The sequence below is a fragment of the Nannobrachium achirus genome, assembly GCF_963921795.1.
Source record: "Nannobrachium achirus genome assembly, chromosome: 2".
NCBI lineage: Eukaryota > Metazoa > Chordata > Actinopteri > Myctophiformes > Myctophidae > Nannobrachium > Nannobrachium achirus.
In genome coordinates this window covers 16848228-16864334 of record NC_137811.1, presented here as the reverse complement: position 1 = coordinate 16864334, position 16107 = coordinate 16848228, and the positions used below count along the sequence as shown (strand labels likewise).

General features: G+C 40.3%; 1 long non-coding RNA gene across 2 annotated transcripts; it reads right to left on the bottom strand.

The window, feature by feature from the left end:
- Window positions 1-1856: 1856 nt before the first annotated feature.
- LOC308303807 lies at window positions 1857-4583 on the bottom strand. 2 transcript variants are annotated; one of them, XR_013963021.1, is made up of 3 exons: window positions 4485-4583; window positions 3171-3262; window positions 1857-1962 (listed from the first exon to the last, which is right to left on the bottom strand). It is a non-coding gene; the product is annotated as an uncharacterized lncRNA (long non-coding RNA). The 2 variants fall into 2 exon arrangements; XR_013963022.1 differs by having other exon boundaries at window positions 1879-1965.
- Window positions 4584-16107: the final 11524 nt, after the last annotated feature.

Here is a 16107-nt window from a genome sequence, read left to right as displayed (position 1 = left end):
ACAGCATATTGGGTTGTGCATATATTTTACAGTAGTCTCTGAACATCATAACCACTGAGGACATCCCTAAAGCCCCTTTTCCCACCGCACAGATTTTGCACAACGCAGCATTGGAACAAGTCGAAAAGCGCAGACAAGCTGCCTTTGGGAGCCTTTCAGCAATGATGGGGTAGATACTCTAGTTCTGTGGACCTCTAGTCTGCAACAGAAACAAGCCTAAATAAGGCAGGGACATTTTCCCATTGAACCAATACCATATTACTGTATCTATTTCAACACTCAATTAACAAATCGATCAATTCCTAAGCAAAGCTTGAATACTAAAATGTGTGTTTGATTGTTTGGTGTTGCCACTTACAGTATCTGTGAGTGAAACATGCGGAACAGGTCTATATACTTAAAAGCAAGCCCAAATAAGCAACTACACTTACGAAAACAAGTCCAAACTAAAGCAACCCGCAACTATGAATATTTACAAGTGTAATCATTCCTCATTTGTTGTAATCAACTTAATGTATCAAACAGCTAACCATATTTTGAGCACACTCTGAGCAACTGCTGTAGGCCAGCATAGATAGGATGAGACATGACCAGGTTAACTGCACACATAGATGGTTAACAAACCTTATAGATCTGCCATTTTCAAATAGCCGGTGTACTGTAGAGTGGTCAAACCTAGCCTAGTTCTTTTGTGCTTGTTTTTACTTATACCTAGTCCCTTGTTTCTCTTCTCAAACCTGGCAATAAAGCGATTACCTGCCTTACACTTGCTGCCCACTAAGGAGGAAGTTGAATGAAACAGATAAGGGCAATAATCAATGCTGGCGACTAGAGAAGGGCCAGGAACAAGTTAATGTCAACCCTTTCCAAACTCCAAACCAACTAGGATCTTAAAGAATAGGGATTATTCTGGTCCAGCTGAAACACTTATTCAAGGTCACAAAATGAATCTGACCCTGTTCTTGGCAACACAATGTAACAATGAAATAGGCATTAAAGCTCTGGGAAAACCAGAGATCACTTTCATCCAATATGAACTGTATGACAATACTCTACATGTTACAGATGGGAAGAAAAAGTAATGTTATTAGTTACTACTTCAATTGATTTACAGATGCATTAACTTCAGCTCAACAGCTTGTCGCAGGCATCATCCAACTCACTGCTACCAGCAGCCCTTGCTGCCAGCTTCCATCCAAAATGACTGTATGGGGGCTATATTATGGCTAGAAAAATAATAATAATCATACTTGAACTGGGGATGCCCACCCTGACAAGCACTTGGACTTGCAGGAGTTGATTTATTACATTTAGTTGACTGTTCCACTGATAACTATTGTTAAAATCGACAAGCTCACAATGAAAGCCGTAAAAAAATATATGTATACAAATATGCTGTATGTTTGTATGTTTACTGTTGTGTTGGGTGAGAAAACAATGTTGCATTAGTTACTCATCAGTGGACCCCGACTTCGGCGACTTGGGAATCATCAACACTTGAGTAAACAGTTTGATATGACTCAAAGGCAGTTTCATGATACCATCATGAAAGCCTATGGTAGGAAGCCTCTCAGAACCCCACCTTTTGGGTAAAATCCACCTTTGGCCAGGAAATAGAATATGCCCACCAGACAGAATCTTTGATTCACTCAAGTGTGCCACATATCTGGACTGGACAACAATGCTATTGCCCAGACCTGTAGAATAAGCTTAAGATCATACCTGCCTTTGTTTTTGTGAGTAGTGAAACCATTTCTCAGCAATGACCACCTCACTGTTATATCCCTTACATAAGGTAATTGATAATTGACATGATCAAACAAATGCAACCGTAATACAACAGGGCAATACCTCACCCGATCTCTCTTGCTGGTAATCGTCTTCCTCCTCTTCACGTCCTCTATGGGCCCATCCAGCTACATCTTCTTGCTGGCCTTTAGGTTTTCATAGCTCTATTGCAAACTTCTAGTGAATTAAACAACAAATACAACTAAATGAACTCTAAATTAAGGCTGGGACATTAACTGATTAATTGCGATTAATTAATTACCATTTTAATCGCACTTAGTTTTTGCACCACAGAACTTTAAGTTTCGGGCATACCGATCATATCGATGCACAAATCAAGAAGAGACAACAAACGTAAAGGGAGAAGTAGCCGATCAGAGCGCTTTGCTTGGCCCAGTGGATGCGAAATTTAGATTTAAAAAACTCACTCGTTGATTCACTCATACAAAAAAATGTGTTTTACTTGAAAGAAAATGCTTCTCAGGTCAAATATTGATGTGCGATTAAAATGCGATTAATTGAGATTAATTAATCACAGAGCCTGTAATTAATTAGATTAAAAATTTTAATCGCATCCCAGCCCTACTCTAAATATAAAATAAAGGCATCTCAAAAGGATGATAACTCGAAGAAATAAGCAGACCAAATGTACAAATCTGCAATCTAGAGCTGCACCACTAACCATTGACTGCCCGTACATCCAAACAAACAGTCCTATCTGACAGTACTAAATTATTTTAAACTCACCTTTTGTTTTCTGATTTCTGTTTAGATGTATGGGCTGCCACAGGTTGTTGTTGCAGCTCTAGATTCAACATATTTAAAAATAATCTAGAGTTGCAAGTTGCAGTGAAGGGAGACCCCTGTTATCTAATTTAGCAAACATTATAGAAATCACTAATGTTTGAATAGAAAAACAACCTTTTCAAACAAATCACTTGCACCAATATTACATTTTTCAATATTAGTCAGTGTGCCAATTGTTAACTTCAACTGTGTAAAATCATATTTACAATTTAGGCATTTAGCAGAAGCTTTTAATTCAGAGCAACTTACAGTGAGCAAGGTTAACACATACACAGAATGCAGAGAGACAGTGTAGTACCTCAGTAAACTAGGATCACAGGTATGCCAGGACATCCTATAGTTAAAATTACAACCAATGTAAGGGCATATGTCCCCAAATTAAAGGCCTCTCCATACTTCAACCGAAATGTTCGGTGAGTTGTGTTTTCCGACGTGCAAATTTCCGAACTCTCGTTCGGTCCAATGCTTTTCAGAAGTCCCGAGGGATATAATTGTATGGTAGAAAAGGACCTTTTGACCGAAAACGGCGGTTTCGGTCAAAGTATGGATAGGCCTTAACGCAATATCACACTTACTTCTGATAAGGCAGGTGGACCATTGAGAGTCGTCGTGTTTTATGGCCTGCACCTCAGCCTGCGTCACTGACTCATTGTGTGCGGTACGGAATCTATGGAAAAAAAGAAAGAAAAAACACTTTTAAGATAACACTCCTTCAGCATAGCATTATACAAATTGACATCTCACAAAGCAAGGCATTTTCAGAAGGAAAAATAATAAAAATGTACTGATCCGCTGGCTGGACCTGCCTTCTAAGATCCTCTCCAAGGCCTCTGTAGATTTGCTTGACTGAGGACTGCAGGGACATTAACACAGTGGTGTCAAATCATGTGCCATGGAGAAGGCAGAGATAATTCATGCTCGGACACATTAGCCCTAAAACATACAGTATGTGTATATACTGTGTTGGTGAACTCACTCAAGTAGCCTAATACTAGTACATTTTCTGTTGAAACGATTTTGACTGGGCAGAAGCATAATTGCCTTGATGCAGATTCAAACTAGTGTCAGCTGGTGGCTGGACAAACACACCTGCCCTCTGCAGTGGTCTAATTTGAATGTATTCTCAAAAGCCCTTGAATATGATGGAATATTATTAAGGATTACTGGGATTATGGTAAGATCACATTTCATGACGCACGCACGCACGCGCGCGCACACACACACACACACACACACACACACACACACACACACACACACACACACACACACACACACACACACACACCATGCAGTATGAACTCCTGTAAATCACTTCTAGCTCCCACTCCCACTTTGAGAACCATGGCACAAAATCAGTGTTTGTCAATTATGCATTTGAGCCATGGACCACCATTTAGCCTCTCAGTCTCATACCCAATAATTTAGGAATACAGATCATGTGTAAAAATAATTTAGCTTGTCCATTTGGTTTGATTTTACAGTAATTAAAAGATCTATAGGGGTCCATTTGGTTATCAACTCCCCATCATTTAGCTGGGGACCACCTGGAAGGCTGGAACCACCTCACGGACCACTTGTGCAGTGGTTCTCAACCTAACATGTTACTAAACAAACACTCTATAAATAGCAATGATTACTGTCACAATAACGCTATTTAACTGCTGAATAAATAATGGACCTTGGAAACATTATATAATGGAAACTTGTTTACATGAATGAGGGTTCCTGTCACATATTAAAAGGGGTCTGCAGCCAAATAGTCTACATTTTGGATTTTGGGGTCCTTGACATGAAAAGGGTTGAAAACACTGGAGTATGAATTGTAAATAGTGAAGTTGTAAAAAATACTGGAAGCAAAAGCAATCAATTAAAATAGCTTTACATACCTGTGTCATCTCCCTGCTCCAAAACTCCTTCTCTGTGTGCAAAAAGTCTCCATAATGTAGATTTAATCCCACAAATAGACTGGCAGCAACCTATCTTCCTGTTCAACAATCAACAGTGATTTTATTTAGTTTAGCTTTATCCTAAATCACTTTTAGACAAGCAGCTCTCAATGCTTGCTGTTGTTGACAAATGTAACTGCTGTGTGCTGGTTTGGATTCAAAGTGGGGGTGTGCTCTCAGCAGAGCCAGTGGTAGCTGGCCACGTCACAGTCACATGACACACAGCCAATCAGGCATTTGCAATTGCATTGTGGGCAGTGTAGTTGATTTTCAAACTGCTTTCCATAAACACACATATATTGTGTTCCTCTCTGTAACTACAAAGATGGCTCCCTTCATCTTTCATATGTTTCCTCCAAACTATAATATCCCAAAAGATAGGCATTAAAATGTGTTTTAATCAGATTTAATTACAGATGATAATTTGCTTGTACAACCAATGTCTGCCCAACGTTATTTTACTAACGTCCACATAACGTTGAAGTCTAACATCATCAGACGTTGATATTTGGTTGGTTTTAGGTTGTGTTGGTAACTAACCAATAACCAACGTCTGTTCAACGTATTATCCCAACGTCAGGTTGACGTCAGGATGATGTTTTTATTGTATTATACTCATTTCAAGCAGCATAGTTTTATATTAAGCTTCTGAAGCATTGAGGAATACAGTATGGTAGTGGATCTCAAACATTTCAAAGAAGAAACATTTCCATTAGAGAAGATTTTGATGAGTCTAGCAGTGATTCTTAACTATTGTAATTGCAAGAACCCCAGTTTGACATGCATTAGTACGGACCACCATTTTATGGCATTTCTATCTGAGACCCCAATTTATTGTAAAAATCAATGTTAATGGGTCCACTTTGGTTCCATTTGTACACTCTATGAGTTACCCATAAGGGTCCATTTCATTCCTAACTATCATTTAGCAGGGGACCCCCTGGAACTCCCTCAAGGACCCCACTTCGAGAACTAATGCAGTTAATATCAGGTTGCCATTCCATATATCTTTACTGTTTTTTTAACCCATTAAGACATAAGGTCGATACCTTCTAAAGCCTGACCTAAGTTTTCAGAAAAAACAACACAAAAATGTGTTCCCCGCCTGAGGGATAAAACAGGGGTTCCCGTCCATAATGGGTTGTGTATGTTGGGCTGATTTGTACACTTTGTTCTATGTCACATCTATAATGTTTTACATTGATAAACTTCATAGTTAATAGTATGCAGTATTAAACTGTGGATACCCCAGGCTGGCTTGCGGTGGACATTTTTGTCTGAATGATATTTTTGCCATGGAGTGGACATTAATGTTACCAGAAGCACACAAAGAGCCAGTCTCAAATGTCTACTAGCACAGTGGTTCTCAAAGCGGGTTGAGAGGGGCCGCAAAGTTCCTTGAATGCGGTCCAAATCGAACATTACAGGTCTGTAACTCTGAGAGTGTATGGAACCAAATGGACCCATAAACACTCTCAGAGTTATGGGTCCTCAAAAATAATAATACCAGTAAGACTCCCTAATCGGGAGATAAGCGACCGTTGGTCGCTTATCTCCACAAATATCACAACCTCCACCTCTCACGTCATACGGGCAGCCATAGTTACACCTGGAATGTTGAATCTCCATATATGGAGATAACCTACGCATCACACAAAGTCTGACCTCACCAGCCCATACTTGGGCATGGACGACTTATATCTCCATATACGGAGATGGCCATATATGGAGATACGATGACATTAACAGTTAGCCATTTCTAGCCTATGTAAGCCCTTCTGTGGCTGAATGATATGCCTTTAATCATGGACTCTATAGGGTTCAAGATTCAGAGGTCATTATCAAAGCAGTGCTGCTGTGTACTGATAGATAAGCATCATGGTGTGCCTATCTGTCTGTCTGTCTGTCTGTCTGTCTTTCTCTCTTTATCGCCCAAGTTTAGGCCACAATGCATTTTGTTATACCCCCACTGAAGAAATATAGGCCTACTTGTCCTCTAAGTTCCTGTCATTTCAGATTAGATACACTAGCTCTTATTTAGGATTCAAAACATTGAAATTGTTGCGGCCTGTCTTTAGTTTTTTGTTGAGCCAATGTAATGGTACGATGGACCAATGAAGTGGCTAGTGTCCTCAGGGGTTGCTTATCAAGGAACTTTGACATTCTTGCTACATACCTTGTTCACTATGTCCATGCCAATAACCTCCCCAGTTATACTGGTCTTGTTCACATCCAAGATTAACTGAATGCTCATGCTTACCTGTAACTACCATTACATTCAAGAGAGACGCTGATAGTCCAATGAATGCTATGATCCTAATTAATTTAATTTCATAAACATTCAGATGTCCCTAACTGTAATGACACCTTACTGTCCCTTCAACTGCATACTTTATGTGGTCTTTAACCAGAGATGTTCTTTTTTTTTATCCCCAGCAAAGCATAATCCTTTGCAATGCATACAGCATTGTAAGTTAAGCAGTAAACCTGACGTTGGGATAATACGTTGAACACACGTTGGTTATTGGTTAGTTACCAACACAACCTCTAACCAACCAAATATCAACGTCTAATGACGTTAGACTGCAACGTTGTGTAGGCGTTGTCATAATAACGTTGGACAGACACTGAGGTTTATTCAAATATCCGACAACAGCATGTCAGTGATTCAACATCAGCCTGACGTTGGGATAATACGTTGAACAGACGTTGGTTATTGGTTAGTTACCAACACAACCTAAAAACCAACCAAATATCTACGTCTGATGATGTTAGACTTCAACGTTATGTGGACGTTAGTAAAATAACGTTGGGAAGACATTGACGTTTGGTCAAATATCCGACAACAGCATGTGAGTATTCAACGTCAACCTGACGTTGGGATAATACGTTGACCAGACGTTGGTTATTGGTCAGTTACCAACACAACCTAAAACCAACCAAATATCAACGTCTGATGATGTTAGACTTCAACGTTATGTGTGGACGTTAGTAAAATAACGTTGGGCGGACATTGAGGTTTGGTCAAAAATCCGACAAGAGCATGTCAGTATTCGACGTCAACATGACGTTGGGATAATACGTTGAACAGACGTTGGTTATTGGTTAGTTACCAACACAACCTAAAACCAACCAAATGTCAACGTCTGATGATGTTAGACTGCAACGTTGTGTAGAAGTTATTATAATAACGTTGGACAGACACTGAGGTTTAGTCAAATATCCGACAACAGCATGTCAGTGATTCAACATCAGCCTGACGTTGGGATAATACGTTGAACAGACGTTGGTTATTGGTCAGTTACCAACACAACCTAAAACCAACCAAATATCAACGTCTGATGATGTTAGACTTCAACGTTATGTGGACGTTAGTAAAATAACGTTGGGCAGACATTGAGGTTTGGTCAAAAATCCGACAAGAGCATGTCAGTGTTCGACGTCAACATGACGTTGGGATAATACGTTGAACAGACGTTGGTTATTGGTCAGTTACCAACACAACCTAAAACCAACCAAATATCAACATCTAATGACGTTAGACTGCAACGTTGTGTAGACGTTATTATAATAACGTTGGACAGACACTGAGGTTTAGTCAAATATCCCACAACAGCATGTCAGTGATTCAACATCAGCCTGACGTTGGGAAAATACGTTGAACACACGTTGGTTATTCGTTAGTTACAAACACAACCTAAAACCAACCAAATATCTATGTCTAATGACGTTAGACTGCAACGTTGTGTAGACGTTATTATAATAACGTTGGACAGACACTGAGGTTTAGTCAAATATCCGACAACAGCATGTCAGTGATTCAACATCAACCTGACGTTGGGATAATACGTTGACCAGACGTTGGTTATTGGTCAGTTACCAACACAACCTAAAACCAACCAAATATCAACGTCTGATGATGTTAGACTTAAACGTTATGTGGACGTTAGTAAAATAACGTTGGGCAGACATTGAGGTTTGGTAAAAGATCCGACAAGAGCATGTCAGTGTTCGACGTCAACATGACGTTGGGATAATACATTGAACAGACGTTGGTTATTGGTCAGTTACCAACACAACCTAAAACCAACCAAATATCAACGTCTGATGATGTTAGACTTCAACGTTATGTGGACGTTAGTAAAATAACGTTGGGCAGACATTGAGGTTTGGTCAAAAATCCGACAAGAGCATGTCAGTGTTCGACGTCAACATGACGTTGGGATAATACGTTGAACAGACGTTGGTTATTGGTCAGTTACCAACACAACCTAAAACCAACCAAATATCAACATCTAATGACGTTAGACTGCAACGTTGTGTAGACGTTATTATAATAACGTTGGACAGACACTGAGGTTTAGTCAAATATCCCACAACAGCATGTCAGTGATTCAACATCAGCCTGACGTTGGGAAAATACGTTGAACACACGTTGGTTATTCGTTAGTTACAAACACAACCTAAAACCAACCAAATATCTATGTCTAATGACGTTAGACTGCAACGTTGTGTAGACGTTATTATAATAACGTTGGACAGACACTGAGGTTTAGTCAAATATCCGACAACAGCATGTCAGTGATTCAACATCAACCTGACGTTGGGATAATACGTTGACCAGACGTTGGTTATTGGTCAGTTACCAACACAACCTAAAACCAACCAAATATCAACGTCTGATGATGTTAGACTTAAACGTTATGTGGACGTTAGTAAAATAACGTTGGGCAGACATTGAGGTTTGGTAAAAGATCCGACAAGAGCATGTCAGTGTTCGACGTCAACATGACGTTGGGATAATACATTGAACAGACATTGGTTATTGGTCAGTTACCAACACAACCTAAAACCAACCAAATATCAACGTCTGATGATGTTAGACTTCAACGTTATGTGGACGTTAGTAAAATAACGTTGGGCAGACATTGAGGTTTGGTCAAAAATCCGACAAGAGCATGTCAGTGTTCGACGTCAACATGACGTTGGGATAATACGTTGAACAGACGTTGGTTATTGGTTAGTTACCAACACAACCTAAAACCAACCAAATGTCAACGTCTGATGATGTTAGACTGCAACATTGTGTAGACGTTATTATAATAACGTTGGACAGACACTGAGGTTTAGTCAAATATCCGACAACAGCATGTCAGTGATTCAACATCAGCCTGACGTTGGGATAATACGTTGAACAGACGTTGGTTATTGGTCAGTTACCAACACAACCTAAAACCAACCAAATGTCAACATCTGATGATGTTAGACTGCAACGTTGTGTGGACGTTAGCAAAATAACGTTGGGCAGACATTGAGGTTTGGTCAAATATCCGACAACAGCATGTCACTATTCGACGTCAACCTGACGTTGGGATAATACGTTGAACAGATGTTGGTTATTGGTTAGTTACCAACACAACCTAAAACCAATTAAATATCTACGTCTAATGATGTTAGACTGCAACGTTGTGTGGACGTTGTCATAATAACGTTGGGCAGACATTGAGGTTTGGTCAAAAATCCGACAACAGAATGTCAGTATTCGACATCAGGATGACGTTGGGATAATACGTTGAACAGACGTTGGTTATTGGTCAGTTACCAACACAACCTAAAACCAACCAAATATCAACGTCTGATGATGTTAGACTTCAACGTTATGTGGACGTTAGTAAAAAAACGTTGGGCAGACATTGAGGTTTGGTCAAAAATCCGACAACAGCATGTCAGTATTCGACGTCAACCTGACTTTGGCTTAATACGTTGAACGGACGTTGGTTATTGGTTAGTTACCAACACAACCTAAAACCAACCAAATATCAACGTCTGATGATGTTAGACTGCAACGTTGTGTGGACGTTGTCATAATAACGTTGGGCAGACATTGAGGTTTGGTCAAAAATCCGACAACAGAATGTCAGTATTCGACGTCAGGATGACGTTGGGATAATACGTTGAACAGACGTTGGTTATTGGTCAGTTACCAACACAACCTAAAACCAACCAAATATCAACGTCTGATGATGTTAGACTTCAACGTTATGTGGACGTTAGTAAAATAACGTTGGGCAGACATTGAGGTTTGGTCAAAAATCCGACAACACTATGTCAGTATTCGACGTCAACCTGACGTTGGCTTAATACGTTGAACGGACGATGGTTATTGGTTAGTTACCAACACAACCTAAAACCAACCAAATATCAACGTCTGATGATGTTAAACTGCAACGTTGTGTGGACGTTGTCATAATAACATTGGGCAGACATTGAGGTTTGGTCAAAAATCCGACAACAGAATGTCAGTATTCGACGTCAGGATGACGTTGGGATAATACGTTGAACAGACGTTGGTTATTGGTCAGTTACCAACACAACCTAAAACCAACCAAATATCAACGTCAATTGACGTCAAATTAATACGTTGATACAACGTTGGAAGTTGACGTTGGTCCAACGTTGGATTTTGGTTAGCTGACGTCGCGACCTAAATCCAACCAAAAAACAACGTCAACGGACGTCGTGTGCCAGCTGGGACCACTCCTCTTTGACGGCACCCCTGTCCACTTTGTCCCCACTTTTAAATATCTTGGATCATCATTGTCTAACACCGGCGACCTCAAACCTGAGATCGACCGGCGCCGTGCCCTAGCGTCCTCTGTAATGCAGTCCCTATGGAGACCATTGTGGAGACACCGGCACATCTCGCGTGAGACAAAGCTCAGGGTCTACAATGCCTCGGTCATCTCCGTCCTGCTGTACGACTCTGAAACCTGGCCGCTGAACAACACCCTGGCGGCCAGGCTGGACGGATTCGACACCAGGGCCCTTAGGAGAATCGAAGGCATCAGCTGGAGCCAGCATGTCACAAACCAGACTTTAAGGGACCAAACCCAACAGCCCCCAGCATCTCGTCTCGCAGCAATGCGGCGAGTGCGCTGGTACGGTACGGCCACATCATCCGCTCGCCCCTGGAACACCCAACGAGCACCATCCTGGCCTTTAATCCCCAGCTAGCCGGATGGAAAAGACCCAGAGGTGCACCCCGCACCCGCTGGCTGGATGTAGTTGCCCAGGACCTTAGGGCCTGTAATGTGACCCTGGCACAAGCCCAACACCTTGCCCACGATAGACCCAAATGGAGAAACCTGGTTGCCACAGTTGGCTCTACGCGCCTTGAAGTGCAAGAGGACTAAGTAAGTAAGTAAGTAACCTTTAGTGGATCACAATGGAAACAAGCCTCTGGCTTTTTTGTCATCCGTTTGACACCCCTTTTTTATATTAACTCATTCTGAGCCCAGGACATTAACGGATTAGGGGTCCAGAGTGCCCCCTCCCGGCCCCATTAACGGCCGCTGTCTTATTTTGAAGGCCAGAAGTCTAGACCGGAAGTACTTCCGGTCTGACGTCATCGGATCGTGCGCCGGAACCGATGCGTGTCCACGTGGAGTTGTGTAATGGCCGACCGGGAGCTTTTATAACTGTGTAAAATAAGCGAGCATCTGCCTCCATCCTAGCTTCTAAAGTGTAGTTTTGAGATAATGGACATTAAAGATGAGATCGGCCGTCCACCTCAATGTTATGGGATGACTATTGTGTGCTCGTGGAGCCGTGATGATGACAAATCAGCGCGGATTTCGTCTCCGGAGCGTCGGCCATTGTACTAGGTATTTTTACTCGCCGTTACAGTAATATATTACTTTTCCCGCGACATCGCGTGGATGGCACTATAGATACTCTATTACTTTTCCCGCGACATCGCGGGGTTGGCTTTTAATGAGTTAACTAATTATACTGCTGTACTCAAAAAAGAAAAAAATATATATTATTCAATCAATCAAGGCAATGAAGTAATTCTGTTTTGTTTTTGAATCCGATTATAGACAGTTTGAAAAACAAATAGTGGCGTTCTACATCACTGTTTCCCAAACAGAGGGCCAGGACCCGTTTGTGGGTCACAGACCATTTTTTATGGATCACGACTCGAGTAAAACCTCCATTTATTCTTCCTACATCAAGAAAATATCTAGATTTATTTTAACAATGAAATAAATTATAATATTACACACAAACAAACAAACAAACAAACAAACAAACAAACAAATGTAAGAAATTCCATGAATAAAAATATTTAAGACGTAGCTTCTAGAGCTGCTATTTTCACTAGTTTATAATTTCTCTTTTGGGGCACAACCTAAACCTGTCGAGCCTTTGTCTCACGACAGGAAACGGGAAGCGTTAAACCCACACCACAGCTCCTCACATCCTGCTCACATTATGTGCTACATACAGACAGTACAAATACAAGTGCATTGTTACATGTATAATAAGTATTTTGTCTCACTGATGGCCATTGGCAATGACTATCGCACATTATATTGTAAAAGTATACCTGTCACATCATCACATCATGTATCATCCATTGAGCAGGGCAGTGAACCTGTTTTAAATTGAATAGCAGCACTATATACATATTTCTAACTACAACTTTGACTATGAATATCCGTTCTATCATTAAGACTACATTTATTAACTTTCAAGTGAAGTTTATGGAAACGTTAAGGGAGGGAGGAGTCTAGCCTGCCTCTGTGCTGAACCAACGATGTGGCGTGTCTCAGTATGACTCACACACACACACACACACACACACACACACACACACACACACACACACAAACACACACACACAAAACCCACCCACATACGCACATATTAACACACATACACATACGTAGAATACACACAGGAAGTGGTCTCTAGGTTTCTAAAACACAGGGGCACAGAAATAGATGCATATGTAGGACATTGTGAACGGCAGTTCAAAACCACAGCCACCAAAAAACTTTCTCTCAGCCATCCTGGACAAAAAACTCCTAGTCGGTACAAAACCGTCTGGAGATGACGCGCTCTCTGCGAGGGTAGAAAAGTCTTTTCGTTTACTGGGTGCAGATTCAGGTAAGTATCAGGAAGAAAGGGAACATCTGCACTCGCTGCAGTAGTTTCTTGTATTGTATTTTTATTTCTTAAAGCACAACAGCAGTCTCACCAGTGTATTAGATGGTCAGACGGACCGGTTTTCGGCCTGTGGCCTTCCTCAGTGTCAGTCAAAACTGAACTTCCTTGAGCGGAAGTGACATATATACACTTTGGCTATAACAGAGTACAGCTGTGTCTGATTAAGTAATTCATTACGTCATATTTACACATTTGCTTTTTTTAATACATTTTCGTAAAGGGTAGAAATTATTACAGTGTTTTACATTTATCAAGCTATTTCCACATCCACAGTCCAACATAGTTATAGAAAATTCACAAAAAACTATTCACAAGAAACAATTCAATTCTTCATTTAGTCCCTTGGGATACTCTGTGTTTAATGTATGTATCCAAAATAATGCCTCCCTTTGGAGCAATAACTGGTCTCTATTTCCTCCTCTTTTTAAAGGGTTGACTACCTCTATGCCTTGAAATCTGAGTGTACATATGTTATGTTTAGTAGTATTAAAATGCCTGGCTACTGGGGACTTTTCATCTTTATTTCTGATATTGCTCTTACCGGTATGTTCTATAATTCTTGTTTTCAGCTCCCTTTTAGTTTTGCCAACATAACAGAACCCGCATGGGCATTTCAAAAGGTAAACCACATGTTTAGTCTTACATGTTATTCTTCCTTTTACTTACATTTTTGTACTTGTATGAGGATGTGTAAAAGTCTCACCAGTAATCATGGCATTACAGTTAATGCAGTTTCTGCATGGGAAGTTTCCTGAAGGTATAGTGGATAAAAAATGTTTAGATTGTATTGAGATATCATTTTTAATTAATTTGTCACTTAAATTGTTTGCCCTCCTATTGGCAAAAATAGGGGGTGTCAAAAAAGCAGATCCTACCTCCGGATCGCTCGACAATATATGCCAGTGTTTCTTGACTATTTGTCTGGTCGATTGAGATATAGGAGAAAAAGTGGTTGTCATAACTATAGGTTGTTTTTTCACAACAAAAGGTTTAGGAGCTAGGAGACCAGTTCTCTCTAAGGGCTTAACTTTAGACTTACTTGTAGTTAAAATGTGTTCATGAAACCCCCTTTCTCTAAACCTGTTACACATCTCTGTAGCCTGACTTTCAAATTCAGATTCAGTGTTGCATATTCTCTTCAATCTTAATAATTGGCTGTAGGGTAATCCTCTTTTCAGACTAGCAGGGTGATAACTGGAAAAGTGTAAATAGTTATTCCGGTCAGTTTTCTTCCGGTGCACTGTAGTTTGGATACCTCTAGTTGATTTTTTAACACACACATCTAAGAAGGGCACAGTTTCTTGACTGGCTTCCAAAGTGAATTTTATAGAAGGTAACCTTGAATTCATATAAACCATGAACTCGTTAAGCATCTCAGCTGTACCATCAAATACAAAAAATATATCATCTATGTACCTACACCAGCCTTTTAAATGGACTCTATTCAGTAGCGAAGTGTGATGTCACTTCCGTGAAATGGCGTGAAATGTCGCCCTCTACGGGGTTCATGCTGGTATTGTTTTGTATTCAAATCGCCATTGGGGAATTCACGATCACCGCATATAAGAACTGTGTTAAAAATATAAACACACCATGCTCTCGGATTGACCCAAATGGATATGAAGCATCGACTAAGGTGGAAATGTACAGATTTACCCAAAGAGTAACACAATAAACGCTAGAAACGAGTTACACAGGCTATATCAGATATGAATGAATATCATAAACTATGCAGAACCCCCCCGCTGACAGAAACGCGCACATGGTGTGTTTATTTTTTTAACACAGTCCTTATATGCGGCGATCGCAGAATCCCCAATGGCGATTTGAATACAAAACAATACCAGCATGAACCCCCTAGAGGGCGACATTACGCACAAATGACGACATGGCTTCGTTTCTCTATAGGGGTTGTCTTTATACACATAATCTTCTTCAAATTTACCCATGAAAAGGTTCGCATAATTTGGCAAAAATGGACTTCCCATTGACACTCCTTGTTTTTGGAGGTAAAACTCATTTTCAAATTTAAAATAATTCTTAGTAAGGACCAATTTGGCCAAGTCAATAATAAAACCAGTGGAAGGTGACTGAGTATCTCGTTTCTCCATATAATATTCGAGGGCTTCTAAACCTTCTTGATGGGGAACATTTGTATAAAGGCTAGTAACATCCATAGTACATAAATAATCTGCATCTGAGATATTTCCAATAGATTCCAATTTATTTAAAAAGTCAGAGGTACCTTTTTTATAGGAGGGTAAAGTATTTACTAAATCTTTGATGTGAAAATCGACATACTGAGAAATAGGTTCAGTCAGGGATCCAATACCCGCCACTATGGGGCGCCCTGGGACCGGTGGCTCACAACTCTTGTGTATTTTGGGCAAAGTATATAAGATGGGGCGTACTGGATGTTCTCTTTGTCAGATAAAGCTTTGTCTAGTACAGTTTTAACTTCTTGAGAAAATCGGATAGTAGGATCACAGGTTAACTTCATATAATACACAGTATTGCTTAGTTGTCTGTTTATTTCCACAATATAAGTATC